General features: G+C 40.8%; 1 non-coding gene across 1 annotated transcript; it reads right to left on the minus strand.

Annotated features, from left to right (window-relative positions):
* Positions 1 to 5,738: 5,738 nt before the first annotated feature.
* Positions 5,739 to 5,846, minus strand: LOC123325153. The gene has a single exon (XR_006540261.1). It is a non-coding gene; the product is annotated as a U6 spliceosomal RNA (small nuclear RNA).
* Positions 5,847 to 18,090: the final 12,244 nt, after the last annotated feature.

Below are 18,090 nucleotides of genomic sequence, written 5' to 3' on the forward strand. Positions count from 1 at the left end.
GGTGAACCATATGAAATTCCGTGGACTGGGGGAGAAATCATCCACTATTACAATTGAGTCTAGGGAAGGAGGGGGAGAGGAGGTGGGGCGACCATGAAAAATCAACAGCGAAGATTGAAAATGTGGATTTTCTCTTGGGAAGCTCCCTTCCCCGGGAAAGAAGAAAACATGAGCAATGAAGCTTTGCCTGGAGAGCAATACTGTTCACATTTGCATGTTAAATGGATTGAGGCTCTCCTAGGCTCCCCCTGGGGAAGGCTGTCAGAGGCAGCTCTTAAATCTAATGGTCCCTTGCCCACACTTACTCTGGTTTGGAGCCCACAGCCCCAAAGAGACCCTTGTATGCCGTAGGTGCTCAATAAATATTTGTATTGAATTGCATTTAAAAGCTAGTTTCTTGAGTGACCCACCCCCCAAGGCTGTGCTCAGGTATCTCCCTATGTACATCTTGAATTCTGTGTAATCTGTACATTGAGACTTTAGGAAGAGGTAGTTTTCATCCAAAAGCCTTCTTTGCATTAATTTCAGTTTTATTGCCTGCCCCCTCCCCACCTTTAGAAAAACAGGCCTGAATTATCCCCAGAGCTGCAGAAACAGCACTGGGAGTTTGAGACTTGGGGGCTTGGCAGGGTCAGCCTTGGTTTTAGCTGTGGTGACTTGCAAAGCCCTGGCTTGCCCTCCCCAGGTTCTCTGGGTAGAGCAGAGACTCCTTACCCCTGGAGTACATGCAATGGGGGCCATGCTCTGAAGCTTCGTGCAACTCACCTACAGGATGCGTGGCTCTTGGGGCACCCTCCATCTTTACACACCTGTGGGCATATCTGTCCTGGCACCATCCACCCACTGCCGAGACCTCTATGTCCATATGCTTGGATTCTGGTAGCTTCTGATGAATAAATTTCTTTCCTTTTTGTTTACTCAACATATGGTTATTGAAGGACTGCTTTATGCCAGGTGTTTCTCTAGGTGCTTGGGGATGCAGCAAGGACAAACTAGATAAAATTCTGCCTTTATGGAGCTTACATTCTGGTGGCGAAAGACAGGCCATGACAAACATGATCAGTAACTAAATGTTGCATTAGAAGGTGATGTGTTTTGGTTAAAAACAGAGCAGGATACGGAGGATCTGGAATGAGTTGAGCAGGATCGAGATTGGAAAGGGGTGGTTGGGACAAGCCTCCAATAGAAGGGAGAGCCAATGGCACTTGCGGAAGGATAGCTGTGGGTCCCAAGGAAAAGCCGGGCATTGGCTTCACAGGAACTGGTCTGACTTGGTTATCTGCACCAAGAGGGAGAATGGAGAGACAAGTAGTCTGGGTGCAAGGGCTGCTGGGGGTAATTCAATCACTGATTTTTTTGGATATTGTTTATGCAAACTCTGAAACAAACCTTACAAATGGGAGGAGGGTAAATGAAGAGAATGAACCTGACATAGATGACAGAAGGGAGCTCTGCCCAGATACCAAGGGGGAGGTAGGGGGAGGGTAGAGAGGAGGACAAGATGTGTGTGTGTCAGGACACAGCACAGTGTTCTGTGCCTTCCCATTCGTTGGGACCCAGGCTGGAGTCACCCAGGGATGACCTCTGTGGCTGGGCTTGCGATAGGCCCTGGTCAGAGAGCCGAGAGGGAACTGTGCCCTAGAGAGGGGTGAGGACCCTCCCCTGGGAAGAAGGGTCTCTGTCTTCCCCTCCAAGAGGAACACAAGGGCACCTCACATTGATCTTGGAATGTAAGGGGATTTTGTCCATCTGTTTGGTTTATTGGTTGCATCTCAAGTGCCTAGGAAGGGGCCTGGGTCAGAGTACAGGTTTGCTGGATAATTGTTGAGCGAGTAAATGGATTCATCAAGTACTCATGGGCTGCACTCTGGAATTCCACCCTTGCTGGGTATGGCAAGCTCACAGGGAGATGGGAGTGTCGCTCCTCCTGGCTCCTCTGAAACCCGGCTCAAGAAGCAGCATCTTCCTCCAGCAAGCCAACGTGTCTCCTGAGCTTTCGAGATGAAGACACAGAGCAAAGAGCTCTGAACTTGGCATCAGGGAGCCCAGGTTTACTGGCCCCAGACTTGGCCAAATCACTCAACTTCTGTGAGCCCCTTCACCTGTGAGTCCCAAAGAAAGGTGTCCTGGTAGTCTTGCCTGCTTTGCAGGGTGATTTTGAAGAGCACTGGGGGACCAAACCACCATGCAGTGTAAGGCATTATTCTCTCTACTCTTACACTTGGAAAAAAAATAAAGACAAAGAAAAATACAAAGAATACCATAACAAATACAGAAGTACTCACCCCTCAGAATAACAGGTGCTAATCAGTTATATTTGCTTCATTTCTCTCTGGAATAAAGTCATGATGTATAAAGTTCAAGTCCCCCGTTATCCATTCCTTAATTTTATTCCTCTCTACCCTCCTCCTCCTCAGAGGCAACCACTATTATGAATTTGGTGTATATCGCTTTATCCCAAGTCTTAAATATTTTTTTTTTTTAAGATTTTATTTATCCATTTGACAGAAAGAGACACAGTGAGAGAGGGAACACAAGCAGGGGGAGCGGGAGAGGGAGAAGCAGGCTTCCTGCGGAGCAGGGAGCCCGATGCGGGGCTCGATCCCAGGATCCCGGGATCATGACCCGAGCCGAAGGCAGACGCTTAACAACTGAGCCACCCAGGCGCCCCTTAAATATTTTTAATATACTATTTATGGGGATCACAACATATAAGCAACACATTATAAAGTCTTTTGAAAAAAAGTTTGCATAGGAGTGCCTGGGTGGCTCAGTCGGTTGAGAGTTCGACTTTTTTTTTTTAATAAAGATTTTATTTATTTATTTGACAGAGAGAGACACAGCGAGAGAGGGAACACAAGCAGGGGGAGAGGGAGAGGGAGAAACAGGCTTCCTGCCCAGCAGGGAGCCTGATGCAGGCCTCGATCCCAGGCACCCCGAGAGTCCGACTCTTGATCTGTCTGGGTCGACTCTGAGCTCAGCCGGGAGTCTGCTTGAGATTCTCTCCTTCTCCCTCTGCCCTTTTCCCCACTCTCTCTCTCTCTCTCTCAAGTAAATACATAAATCTTTTTTAAAGATTAAAAAATAAAAAGTTTGCATAAATAATACTAAATTCCTGCACCCAATTCCGAATGTGTGTGTCTGGAGGTTTCCTGCACCACCAAGCAATTCTCCAACACCATCTGGGTGTCCTAGAATTCATCTCAATTCTGACACTGTTTACCTGGAGACAGCATCAGCTTCCACAGGTTACGGGTTCAGGCCCACAAGACTGCCCCCCTCCCCGACACACATCACAAGTCCAGGCTGCCCCCTGTACTTGTCACCAGCTATTGATCAGAAATTCCAACGAATCCCTCCATGGGTTCAATTAATTTGCTAGAGTGGCTCACGGAACTCAGAGAAACACTTTACTTGCTATAGCAATGGTTTATTACAAAAAGATATAACTCAGGAAGAGCCAGATGGAAGAGATGCACAGGGCAAGGTCAAGGGAAGGGCATGGAACTTCCCTGCCCTTTCTGAGCATGCCACTCTCCCCAAATCTCCATGTGTTCACCAACATGGAAGCTCTTCAAACCCAATCATTTTGGGTTTTCATGGGGGCTTCATTACATAGGTACAATTGATTAAACCATTGACCCCACAGGCAGGTCACTCCCTGATACAGGCTGTTTTGGGGTATGCCAAGGAGAAATGAAACATGAGGGACTGGTCCCAGCACTGGAGATTTTTTCCCTTAAATTCAATTCCAAATCCTGGGCTTGTGCTGGAGTTACCCCAACTAACTCGGGTCCTTGGGGGAAACAGATGGATAGGATTGATGTATATTTGGAGTTTATTTGGACTCTGACCAAAAACTATCCCAGCTTAGACCTGGCTCTCAAGGAAAAGGAGTGTTGCCTTGCTCTCCCTCTGTCACCCTCCTGGCCATAGCGACAAGCAGACTGAGAGAAGGAGTGGCCCCCGGGGATGAAGCATTCCGTGCTCAAAGAGGGCTGGGTGCCCAGGTACCACCCAAGGGACCTATGTGCGGGGCCTCAACTTCCAAGAGCCCCATCCTCTAGCTTGTTCTTCCCAATACATTCCAGAATCATGACATGTCTCTCAGAAAGGAAGAATTATTTTTGCCCATGGCATAAATAAATCCAGGAACCAGTTCCAGTAATCACAAGTACATGCCAGTTTTCAAGTGCACTCTTGACAAAAGCAGAAAGAAATCAGTATAGCCTGCCCAGAAAGGCCACTGGTGGTGTGGAAGCCAGCAGGATTCTGGAGAAAGGAAGCAGGAAGGAGGGGCTAGATTTTCATTTAACATTATCAAGTTTTTCAAACAAACAGAAAGAGAGAGCAATTTAAAAAACAAATTTGAAGTTATTTTGCCCAATTTACTTCAGATCTATAGAAATAAAAATAAAACGTCACCTGGGTGGCTCAGTCCATTAAGCATCCGCCTTCGGCTCAGGTCATGATCCCAGGGACCTGGGATCCATCCCCGCATCAGGCTCCCTGCTCGGTGGGGAGCTTGCTTCTCTCTCTCTCCCTCTGTGCTCTCTCTCTCTCCTTCTCTCGCTCTCTTGCTCTCACTCTCTCTCAAATAAATAAAATCTTTAAAAAAATGAAAATAAAACATTAGTTCCATTAGAAACCTGACCATACTCTATAATTCTCTCCCCAGAGGTCTTTGCTATCGTCAGTTTGTGTTTGCCTTTCTCATGCTTCCTTTAATATATATATATGCATCTATAAAAACAACTGTATGTGATATTCTTATTTTAAGCTGTCTTAATTTTTCCTTTGATGCATTTATTTATTTATTTTTAAATTAATTTTTTAAATTTAAATTTAATTAAATTTTAGCTAGCTAACATACAGCGCAATATTGGTTTCTGGAATAGAATTCAGTGATTCATCATTTACATACAACACCCAGTGCTCATCACAACAAGTGCCCTCTTTAATACCCATCCTCCATCTAGCCCTTCCCCACTCACCTGCCTCCATCAACCCTGTTTGTTCTCCATTGTTAAGAGTCTTTTATGGTTTGTTTCCCTCTCTCCTTTTTTCTTTTCCGCCTTCCCATTTGTTCATTTGTTTTGTTTCTAAAATTTCACATATGAGTGAGATCATATGGTATTTGTAATTCTCTAACTTATTTCATTTAGCATAATACACTCTAGCTCCATCCATGTCCTTGCAAATGGCAAGATTTCATTTTTTGATGGCTGAGTAATATTCCCTACATGATTTTCTACTGTATATATGATTTTGCAACTTGCTTTTTAAGACAAATTGTAGCAAAAAGAAAAAACACATGAAATTCACCCTCCTAATCATTTCCAAGTGTATAGTATTGTCAACCACATGAACCCCTCTTGCATGACTGAATCTACACCCACTAAACACAACTCTCCACCTCCCCCTTTCCCAGCCCCTGGCAATTACCATTCTACATTTTACGAAGTTGACTGCTTTGGATACCTCATATAAATGGAATCATTGAGTATTTTTGTGACTGCCTTATTTCACTCACATAATGTCCTCAAAGTTCATCCATGTTGTAGCACATGTGAAGTTCTTTCCTTTTATGGCTGAATGATATTCCATTGTATGTATGTGCTGCATTTTGTTTATCTATTAATCCATTCATGGACATTTTTTTTCTCTCAACAGTTTATTTTTATTTTTATTTATTTAATTTTAATTTTTTATTTGAATATAGTTGACACTATTGTTACAAAAACATGGAATGCTTCACAAAATTGTGTGTCATCCTTGCTCAGGGGCCATGTTAATCTTCTCCGTATTGTTCCAATTTTTAGTGTATGTGCTGCCGAAGCGAGCACCGTTCATGGACATTTAAGTTGCCTCCACCTCTTGGCTATCATGAACACTGCTGCCAGGAACATGGGTATGCAAACATCTTTTTTTTTTTTTTAATTTATTTTTTTTTAAAGATTTTATTTATTTATTTGACAGAGAAAGAGATAGCGAGAGCAGGAACACAAGCAGGGGGAGTGGGAGAGGGAGAAGCAGGCTTCCCGCCAAGCAGAGAGCCCGATGTGGGACTTGATCCCAGGACCCTGGGATCATGACCTGAGCCGAAGGCAGACGCTTAATGACTGAGCCCCCCAGGCGCCCTGCAAACATCTTTTTGAGATCCTTTTTAATATTTTTTTGTATACACACCCAGCAGTGGGATTTTTGGATCATATGATAATTCCATTTTGAATTTTTTCAGGGAACTCTGTACTGTTTTCCCTAGCAGCTACACCATTTTACATTACCACCAACAGTGCACAAACATTCCAATTTCTCCTCATCCTAGCTAACACTTGTTTTATTTTCTGTGTTTTGGGTAGTGGCCATCCTAACGCGTGTGAGGTGATATCTCGTTGTAGTTTTGGTTTACATTTCCCTGATGATTAGTGAGTTTGAGTATCTTTTCATGTGCTTGTTAGACATTTGTATACCTTTGGAGAATTGTCTATTCAAATTCTTTGCCCATTTTTAAATTGGGTTATTTGTTTTTTTTGTTATTGAGTTACAGGAGTTCTTTGTATATTCTGGATATTAACTTTTTATCAGATAAATGGTTTGCACATCTTTTCTCTATATGGTTGCCTTTTCACTCTGTTGATTTTTTGTTGTTCACAGAAAATTTTAAGTTTGATGTGGTCCCATTTGTCTATTTTTGCTTTTGTTGCCTGTGCTTTTGGTGTTATATCTAAGAAATCCTTATTAAATCCAATGTCATTGAGCTTCCTCCCTGTTTTCTTCTAGGAGTTTTATAGTTTCAGGTCTTATATTTAGGTCTTTAATAAATTTTGAATTAATTTTTGTATATGGTGCACGCAACTTGCTTTTTGAACTGATTTTGTCTTTGAGATTTATCCGTGTTAGTACAAGGAATTCTAGCTCACCTACTGTCACTGCTGATGGAAAGTCCATGTAACATTCTCCACAAGTTGTTCACCCATTTTTCAACTTGTCACAAATAGTATGGTGATGAACGTTCTAAGTCTCCCACACACATGTGTAACAAGCAGAATCACTGGCCCCAAGAGCGTGAGAGCACACCTCTTCCATATTAACAGACATCCCTCAATTGTCATACAAAGGGATCGTATGAACAGACGGTGCTGCTTCTCTTCCCTGCAGGCACCTGCACCCCCCCACATTGATGGTGTAAGATAGTGCCTCATGATGCTAATTTCTATTTTCCTGATTACTAAATAAAATTTGAGGTATATAGTTTATTAATCTGTTTCATGTTTTCCTACTCCCTGGAGCAGTTAGAGCAGGTGATTATCATAATGATAAAACTCAGGAAGTAACACTAAGTTACTCCATGGAACACTCTTTTGTCTCCTACCCCCACAATTTCAACTCGATGATAATAACTCATCATAGTAGTTTGGGGCAAAGGGGAGGGAATAAAACCAGTCAGCAAAACTTATGCCTATCTTAAAGAGATAAACTAAAGAAGAAAGAGGTGCCTGGTTTGGATTATGGGTCTTAGGCAGGACAAGAACTGCCCTATACTTAGATATCTGGGCCATGCTGTCCTCACTTGTTCCTGGGACTCCCTAAATAATGATACACTGTAAATGGGAGGTAAATGACATTTCTCAAATTCAGATTAATAGTGAGATGAGCTGATCTGAATTAGTGATGACTGAGTTGTGAACCGTCAAAACTTCAAGTTACTGAGTTTTTAAGGGCATATAACAAAACAAGGGCAAGTAGGCTTGCTTTAGCAACCCCCATGAGAATCACCTGTCTGGTCTAGCCCTCTAGGGTGGGGGTAGGAAGAGGTGGGCACCCAAGGCCCAAAGCCACACTATAAATGCAAAAGTAGTTTGTCTATTTGGGGTTGCAAAAATACCAGGTAGTCTCCAATATCAGAATGACCCCCTGAGAAAAGGCTCTGCCAAAGGACAGGATTCAGGTGATAAAATAATAAGAAAAGATGCTGATCTGGTACATTTGGAAGTTGTCACTCCTGTGTTCATGACAAAGAAAAAGCTGAACAAACTGAAAATCAACAACTCTTCTTAGATCTATTAGAGAACTAAAGTCATAAGCTAATCACCTGCCTCCCAAACTGGGGAGACAGACAGGCAGATAGAATCACAGCTTATTGGCAGAGGATCACAACTTACTGGACCAGTAGCTTAGAAACAGAAATCTCGGTGGGACCCAGTTATTGGTGTAGGAAAAGCCAAACTTTAATTGATGAATTGCTAGAAACCCCAGTCTGAGACTTGGACAAGTCTGAAAGTTAAAAACTCCTGGGGGAACTCAGGATTTGGAAGGGGTCCCCCTTTTTGTGAGTTTTACTTCCATGAGCCCTATCAGGTTCTCACAGCGAAGATTAGAGAAAAATCCCTTGGGCTTCTGGTAGGAGGAGGGGAGATATAACCATTCTGAAATATGCCAGAGCATTCTGTCCTTCTTAATAAGGTCTGCCCTCAAGAGAAACTACTAACCTACTGGGGCCTAACCAACTTGGGGGAGGGAAAACACCCAACTCCAGCCCCCTCTAGCCATCCTATTCCATGCAAGTTGCAGGGGTAGGGGGACAACTGAGAAGCTCTTGTGAAGATCACAGTCCAGGGCTCAGGCTTATTAAAAGACTGAGACCTAATCATAAAACCATAGACCTCTCCCCTCTCCTACACCTCACCACCATATCAGTCATGCTCCTGTATAATATCCGGGGAATACAACAGCAGGACTGTCATGTGTCTGACCTTGTTTAAGAAGACTTTATGGAAACCGAAGCATGAACATACAGGGGAGACAAAAACGAGGACACCAGAGGCAATTTTAGCTTGTGGCACCTACGGCAATAGTAAACAGTAAACACAGCCTAACTCCTAGCCAAACAAACATAAAACCTCACACTAAAGGCCTATCTACTTCAGTTCCTTTTACTTAGTACATCCTGTCTGGTTTTCACCAAAAAATTACAAGCCTTACTGAAAGACTAAAAGCACGGTTTGAAAAGACAAGAGCAAGCATTAGAAACACAATCAGGTATGGCAGAGATGGAATTATCAGGTCAGAAATTTAAAGCAACTATGATTAATATGCTAAGGTCCCTAACAGAAAAAGGAGATATCAGGCAAGAACAGATGGGTAATGTAAGCAGAGTGATGGAAATCCTAAGAAATAATCAAAATGAATTCTATAAATAAAAACCACTCTAACAGAAATGAAAAATGCCTTTGAGGGTCTCATTAATAGACTGGACATGGCCAAGGAAAGAATCAGTGAACTTGAAGAACTGTCAATAGAAATTCCCAAACTGAAATGCAGAGATAAAAAAATAAAAATGATGGAACAGTCCAAGCACTGTAAGACAATTATAAAAGGTATAATATACATGTAATGGGAATAACAGAAGGAAAAAAGAGATAAAGAACAGAATAAATATTTGAAGTAATAATGACTGAGAATTTTCCAAAATTAACAACAGACACCAAACCATAGATCCAGGATGCTCAGAAAACACTAAGAAGGATAAATACTGAAAAATCTATACCTAGGTATATATTCAAACTGCAGAAAATGAAAGGCAAAGAGAAAATCTTGAAAGAAGCCAGAGAATAAAACATCTTACCTATGGAAGAACAGGAATTAGAATCACATATGTCTTCTCTTCAAAAACTGTGCAAGCAAGGAGAGAGTGGAATGAATTATTTAGTGTTGAAATTAAAAAAATCACCAACCTAGAGTTTTGTATCTAGTGAAATTATCCTTTAATAGTGAAGGAGAAATAAAGATTTTCTCAGGCAAACAAAAATTGAAGGAATTTGTTGCCATTAGATCACCTTGCAAGAAGTATTAAAAGTTCTTTAAAGAGAAGGAAAATGATGTGGATCACAAACTTGGATCTACATAAATAAATGAAGACCATTAAAGAAGGAATAAATGAAGGTTAAGTAAAACCTTTTCTTATTCTTTTTTTTTTTTAAAGATTTTATTTATTTATTTGACAGAGAGAGACACAGCAAGAGAGGGAACACAAGCAGGGGGAGTGGGAGAGGGAGAAGCAGGCTCCCCGCAGAGCAGGGAGCCTGATGTGGGACTCGATCCCAGAACCCTGGGATCATGACCTGAGCCAAAGGCAGTCGCTTAACCGACTGAGCCACCCAGGCACCCAAACCTTTTATTTTGCTCATTCTTACTTGATTTAACAGAAACAGCTCAAAACAATGAGAATGCATTTGCTGATTGTAGTTTATGGATAACTGAAGTCAATGACATCAATGTTATAAGAAACAGGAGAGAAAAATTGGGAATACTCTGTTACAAGGAATATGTAATACTCGTGAAGCAGTATAGTGTTATTTGTAAGTGGTCTTGGATGAGTTGTAAATGTATACTGTAAACTCTAGGGCAACCACTAAAAAAAGTTTCATAGAAGATTATAATTGATGTGTTAGGCAGGGTTCTCCAAGAAATAGGGTGTGTGTCTAAATAAGGAACTGGCTTATGCAAGACTGAGAAGTCCCAAGATCTGCAATCTGGAGAGCCAGGAGAGCCAATGGTACAGCTCCAGTCTGAGTCTGAAAGCATGAGAATCAGGAGAGCCAATTGTGTAAGTTCCAGTCCAGGTACAAAGGCAGGAGACCAATGTCCCAGCTCAACATCATCAGGTAGACGGAGAGAATTCTCTCTGGTCCAGTCTTTTGTTCTATTCAGGCCTTTAACAGATTGGCCTGCCCACATTGCAGAAGACAATCCGCTTTACTCCATCCACTGATTTAAATGCTAATTTCATCCAGAAACACCCTCACAGACACACCTAGAATTTTCTTTTAGGAAATATCTGGGCACCCCAAGACCCAATCAAGTCAACACATAAAACTGACCATCACAATTGATATGCTAAGAGAGAAGAGAAAGTGGAATCATATAAAATGTTCAATTAAAACCAGAGAGGGGGAAAAAAGAAGACAAAAACAAACAAATAGAAAACAAGAGCAATAGCTAGAAAATGTAACAAATATGGAAGATATTAATCTACCTATATCAATAATAAAAATTGACTTTAAATGTCAATTGTCTGAATATACCAATTAAAAGACAGGCTGTCAGAGTAGGTTAAAAATAAAAAGACCCTGGGGCACCTGGGTAACTCAGTCAGTTAAGTATCTGCTTTTGGCTCAGGTCATGATCTTGGGATCCTGGGATTGAGCCCCAAGTCGGGCTCCCTGCTCAGCTGGGAGTCTGCTCCCCCCCCTCCTCTGCCCCTCCCTCTGCTTGTGCTCTCTCTCTCATAAATAAATTAAAAAAAAATTTTTTTAAACACCCAATCATATGTTGTTTACAAGAAACCCACTTTAAATAAAAGACAAGATTAAAAGTAAATGGATGCAGAAAGATACACCATACTAACACTAATCAAAAGAGTGCTGGAAGCACTACGTTAATTTCAAACAAAGGAAACTTCAGAGCAAGGAAAGCTACCAGAGATAAAGAGAGGTGTAGATAATGATAAAGGGATCAGTTCTCCAAGAAGACATAGTAATCCTTAATGTGTATGCACTTAACAACAGAGCATCAAAATACGAGACAAAAATTGTTAGAAAAGCAAGGAGAAATAGATAAATGCAGTATTATATTTGGAAGCTTCAACACCCCTTTATCACAAATGGACAGATCCAGCAGGCAGAACATCAGTAGGATATAGGTGAACTAAACAACACCATTAACTGTATTTAATTGACATTTACAGACTACGTTAGCCAACAACAGCAGAATACACATTCTCTACAAGTTCACACAGAACATTCGCCAAGATAGACCACATTCTGGGTCATAAAACAAACAACAAATTTAAAAGAATAGAAATCATGCAAAATTTTCTCTCAGATAATAATAGAATTAAACTAGAGATCACTAATAGAAAGATCATGAGAAAATCCCAACACAGTTGGAGATTAAACAACATACTTCCAAATATCATAGGAGTCACACACACACACACACACACACACACACACACAAGTCTCAGGAGAAATTTAAAGATATTTTGAACTAAATGAAAATGAAAATACAACCTATCAAAAATTGTGGAATACAGTGAAAGCAGTGCTTACAGGGAAATCTATTGCACTGAATGAATTGAATGTATTATAAAAGAAAAAAGATCCAAAATCAATTATCTAAGCTTCTACTTTGGGAAACAAAAAAAGAAGAGCAAATTAAATCCCAGTAAGCAGAAGAAAAGAAATAATAAAAAATAGAACAGATATCAAGGAAATTTAAAATAAGAGATTAATCAAGAAAAGCAGTGAAACCAAAGCTGGTTCTTTGAGGAGATCAATATAATTAATGAACCTCTAGTCAGGTTAACTAAGAAAAAAAGAGAGAAGACACAAATTACTAAAATCAGAAATGAAAGAGGGGCCAGCACTACTGATCCCATGGACATTAAAAGGATAATAAAAGAATACTATGAACAAGTCTATGCCCATAAATTTGATAACTTAGATGAAATGGATTAATTCCTTGAAAGCTGCAACTTACTGAAATGCACACAAAACTCACAGAAGGAGAAATATATACCCTGAATAGGTCCATATCTATTAAAGAAAATTGAACCAATACTTAATCACCTTCTAAAACAGAAAGCACCAGCCCAGTTGGGTTCACTGGTAAATTTTACCAAACATTAAAGGAAGAAACTATACCAGTGCTTTATAATCTTTTCCAGAAAATAGAAGCAGAAGGAACACTTCCTAATTAATTCTATGAGGTCAACATTACCCTAATACCAAAACCAAAGAAAGATGTTACAAGGAAGGAAAACTACAGATCAATATCTCTTATGAACACAGGTGCAAACATCCTCAACAAATTAGCAAAATTGTATCCAACAATGAATAAATAGAATTATACACCATGACAAAATGGGATTTATTCCAAGTATGCAAGGCTAGTTCAACACTGAAAACCAATTAGTATAATCTTAGTCTGCTCAGGCAGACTCACAATACCACAGAACGGGCGGCTTAAGCTACAGAAATTTATTTTCTCACAGTTATGGGGGCTGAAAGTCCAAGATCAAGATGTTGGCAAGTTTGATTTCTCCTAAGGCCCTTCTCCTTGGCTTTCAGATGTCTGCCTTCTCTCTATATCTTCACATAGCCTTTCCTCTGTGTGCACATTCTTGTTATCTCTGTCCCTATGTCTTAACCTCTCCTTATCCTAACCTCTTCACAAATAGATCAGTGCAACAGTCAGATTAGACTAGGGTGCATTTTAACTTAATTACCTCTTTTAAATGCCCCATCTTTAAATATAGTCACATTCTAAGGTACTAGGGGTTAGGGCTTCAACATGTGAATTTTAGGGAGGACACAATTCAGTCCATAAAAGGGAGATTCAACATTTTCAAGATGTCAATTCTTCACAATTTGGTCTATATATCCAATGTAATCAATAAAAATCCCAGCAAGTTATTTTCTGGATATAGAAAAACTGATCTAAAGTTTATATGGAGAGGGGTGCCTGGGTGGCTCAGTCATTAAGTGTCTGCCTTCGGCTTGGGTCATGATCCCAGGGTCCTGGGATCAAGCCCTGCATTGGGCTCCCTGCTCAGCAGGAAAACTGCTTCTCCCTCTCCCATTCCCCCTGCTTGTGTTCCCTCTCTCACTGTCTCTGTCTGTCAAATACATAAATAAATAAAATCTTTAAAAAAAAATAAAGTTTAAATGGAGAGGTAAAAAATCCAGAATAGCTAACACAATATTGAAGGGGAATAACAAAGTCAGAGGACTGACACTACCCAACTTCAAGACTTACTATAAACTATAATAATCAAGACAATATGGGGCACCTGGGTGGCTCAGTCGTTAAGCGTCTGTCTTTGGCTCAGGTCATGATCCCAGGGTCCTGGGATCGAACCCCACATTGGGCTCCCTGCTCTGCGGGAAGCCTGCTTCTGCCTTTCCCACCCCCCGCCACTCGTGTTCCCTCTCTTGCTGTCTCTCTCTCTCTGTGTGTCAAAATAAATAAATAAAATCTTTTAAAAAAAAAAGACAATATGGTATTGGTGAAGGAATAGGCAAATAGATCAATGGAACAGAAAAGAGAGCTCAGGAAAAGATCCACAGAAATATAGTCAACTGATCTTTGACAAAAGATCAAAGGCAATTGAATGGAAAAATGATAGTCTTTTCACATAGTAGTGCTAGAACAATTGGGTATCCAAATGCAAAAATATGAATCTAGGCATAGATCTTACATCTTTCATAAAAACAAACTCAAAATGGATTATGAATCTAAATGTAAAATGCATAAAAGTCCTAGAGGATAACACAAGAGAAAATCTAGGTGACTTTGGATTTGGTGATGATTCTTTAGATATAAGACCAAAAGTATGATCCATGAAAAAAATGATAGCTGGGGTTTATTAAAATTAAAAACTTCTTTATGAGAAACACTATGAAGAGAATGAAAAGATAAGCCACAGACTAGGGGAAAAAATCTTTGCAAAACACATATCTGATAAAGATCTGGCATTCAAAATATGCAAAGAACTTCTAAAAGCCAATGTAAGTAACAGACAACCTGATTAAAAAATGGGCAAAAGACCTGAACAGATGCCTAACCAAAGAAGATATACAGATGGCAAATCAGCATATGAAAGATGCTCCCCATCACATGTCATTAGGGAATTGCAAATTAAAACAATGAGATACCACTACACATCTACTAGAATGGCCAAAATCCAAAACAGCAACAACACCAAATGCTAACAAGGTTGGAGAGCAACAGGAACTCTCATTCATTGCGGGTGGGAATGAAAAATGGTACAGCCGTTTTGGAAGACAGTTTGGTAGTTTCTCACAAAACAACATATACTTTTACTGTATGATTCAGCAGTCTTACTCTTTGGTATTCACCCAAAGGAGTTGAAAACTTATGTCCACACAAACACCTGCACACAAATGTTTATACATTTATTATACAAATGTTTATTCATAATTGCCAAAACTTGGAAGCAACCAAGATGTCTTTTGGTAGGTAAATAGATAAATAAACTGTGGCACATCAAGACAATGGAATATTATTCAGCCCCCAAAAGAAATGAACTATCAAGGGGTGCCTGGGTGGCTCAGTCAGTTAAGCATCTGCCTTTGGCTCAGGTCATGATCCCTGGGTCCTGGGATGGAGCCTGGCATCAGACTCCCCGCTCAGCTGGGAGGCTGCTTCTCCCTCTCCCTCTGCCCCTCTCCACCCCCACTTGTGCTCTCTCTCTCTCAAATAAATAAAATCTTAAAAAAAAAAAAAGAAAAGAAATGAGCTATCAAGTCATGAAAAGACATGGAAGAAACTTCAATTCGTTTTACTAAGTGAAAGAAGCCAATTTGAAAAGGCTTCACTGATATTGTATGATTCCTACTATATGGCATTCTGGAAAAGGCAAAACTATGGCCACAGTAAGATCAATGGTTGCCAGGGGTTGGTAGAGTAGAGAGAGATGGATAGGTGGAGCACAGAGGATTTTTAGGGCAGCAAAGTACTCTGTATGATGGTGGATACATGACATTATACTATTTTCCCTCTACTCATAACACTTCTGACACCAAATGTGTGGGGTTTTCCCACATTAACCAATTCCCGTCTCTGGACACCAACTAGATGTCCTACAATTCAATTCTGATACTCCTGGGAGTTGGTGCAGACTCCACAAGACTCAGACAATGTAATACACAAAGAGTGATTGTTAAAAATTTATCAATATTGGCTCGCCAATTGTAACAAATCTATCACACTAATGCACAATGTTAACAATAAAGGATACTTGGCCCAGAGGGGGTAAGGCTGAGGAAGTAAATGGGAACTCTCTATTTTCTGATGAATTTTTCTGTAAACTTAAACCTGCCCTGAAAATTAAAGTTTATTAATTTAAAAAATAGAAAAGCAGGTGGTTTGAAGTTGAATAAATTGAAGCAATGACTAAATCAGAATGGTGAGGCAGATGGGAAGAGAGAAATGATACAGGTATTGAAACGGAACACACAGAGAAGGCCTGAGGAATGGGCATGTTGATAGCCAAGGAGTCAGTAACTCATTCTGACAATATCTGCACTCTGCCTGATCAGAGAAGAGCTTTTCAGTGGGAGACCACTGGACCACAAAACCATGAACTCTACAGGTAAGAAAGCTGAAGAACCTATAAAAGTGTTTTGTCTTTTAATTAAGCTTAACCTGTAGTATAATTTGTCCTACTCCTTTTTTTCAAATTTAATTTATTTATTTTAGAGAGAGAGAGAGAGAGAAAGAGCCTGTGGGGGGGGAAGGGGCAAAGGGAAAGGGAGAGGAGCAGAGTCCTCGCTGAGCGGGGAGCCTAGGTGGGGCTTGATCCCATAACCCCAAGATCATGACCTGAGCTGAAATCAAGAGTCGGACACTCAACAGACTGTGCTACCCAGAAGCCCCTGTCCTATTACTTCTTTAGCAAAACTTGTCTTTCATAGATAATTCAAAAGTAAACTAAATCCAAGCCCCTTAGAGATTCTAGGTTGGGGTCCAGGTGAGTGAAGTTTTCCTATGTTACCATTTTATTCTGAATTGTCCCTTTCTGTAGTGATGAAGTAGTTTCATGTTTCTGGGTATTGTGGAGGATAGTAGAAGAACAAATAGAAGCTCCACCAGCCATTGGGCATCATGTTGGAGTTTTATAGAGATAAGCATAGATTGGTTTTCATCATTCTTGAAACCCTGCCTCTTACCTCATTGTGCAATATGGAGAAGGAATATCATTGACCAGTCTCTGCCATGACTGGATAAAAACAAGTAGGCAAACTGTTTAGCCAATACACTGGGCCTCGATGGTCAACTTCTGTGTTTGCTGCTAAAGCCTTATATCCATAGGGCTTAAGACCTTTTAATGACCTCATAGTGAACTCAAATAAAGACCACCTGTGAGCTCAAAACACCTGATCACTTTCTCTGAACTTTGGAACCATATCTACCTGCCAATGGGCCAGCTCCTTTTGGACGTCCACAGGTGCTCAAACAAAATGTGCCCAGCACCGAAGCTGGCTCTTCCTCCTGTGATCTGAGATCCCCCTCACTGAGAATGCCACCAATTGTCCTCCAGGTGCATAAGCCAAAAACATCATCTCTTTCTTTACTCTTCCTTACCCTTCCATATCCATGTGTCCTATAGACCCCCCATTCCTTTTCCCCCTTTTATAACTACCTCAGTACAGACCACCCTTATTTGTCATTTGGAGGACAGTTCCCTTTGTTAGTTTTTTTTTTTTTAAGACTTATTTATTTATTTGAGACAGAGCACAAGCAGGGGGAGGGGCAGAGGGAGAGGGAGAGAGAATCCACAAGCAGACTCCCCGCTGAGTGTGGAGCCCCACCTGGGGCTCAATTACAGGACCCCAAGACTATTACTTGAGCTGAAACCAAGAGTCAGCCACTCAACTGACCAAGCTACACAGGCACTCCTGTTAGTTGTTTTCAAAGAATCCTATTCTTCTCCATTAGAAAACTTACCTGTGTAATTACACACCCATTGTGGTGGCTGATTTTCTGATTCCCCTTTTTGACCATAAGCTCTATGAAAGCAGGACGCTTTCTTTCTTTCCCCATTTTATTTCCAGTATCTCTACAGAGCCTGGAGCACAGTAGATCCTTCATAAACATTTGTAGAATTAGTGGGTAATTGAAACCGTTCTCTAATGGTCTCTTGCTTTTACCCTTCTCCCCACTGCAGCAAGAACACATATCTGATCATGATGTCATTTTCCTGATGAAAACTTTGCAATAGCTTCTCATTGCCCTCAGATAAAAGTCAGTGCTTGACAAGGCTTCTGACGTCACTTTCCACCATTGCCCCTAAGGGCTGGGAGCCATTCTCATCGTTTAGATCCTTCCTTCAACTCCTTTCAGGCCTCCACATTTGTTGTTCCCTCTGCCTGAATACTTGCTCTTCAATCCCCTTTTGTTGGACCTGCTCATTATTTCTTATTTCGACTTGGATGTCACCCCTGCCGAGATGTCTTCCCTGACCCCCTCCATCACACTAGTGCTCTACACACCAGTGTATTT

The sequence above is a fragment of the Neomonachus schauinslandi genome, chromosome 6 (assembly GCF_002201575.2).
Source record: "Neomonachus schauinslandi chromosome 6, ASM220157v2, whole genome shotgun sequence".
NCBI lineage: Eukaryota > Metazoa > Chordata > Mammalia > Carnivora > Phocidae > Neomonachus > Neomonachus schauinslandi.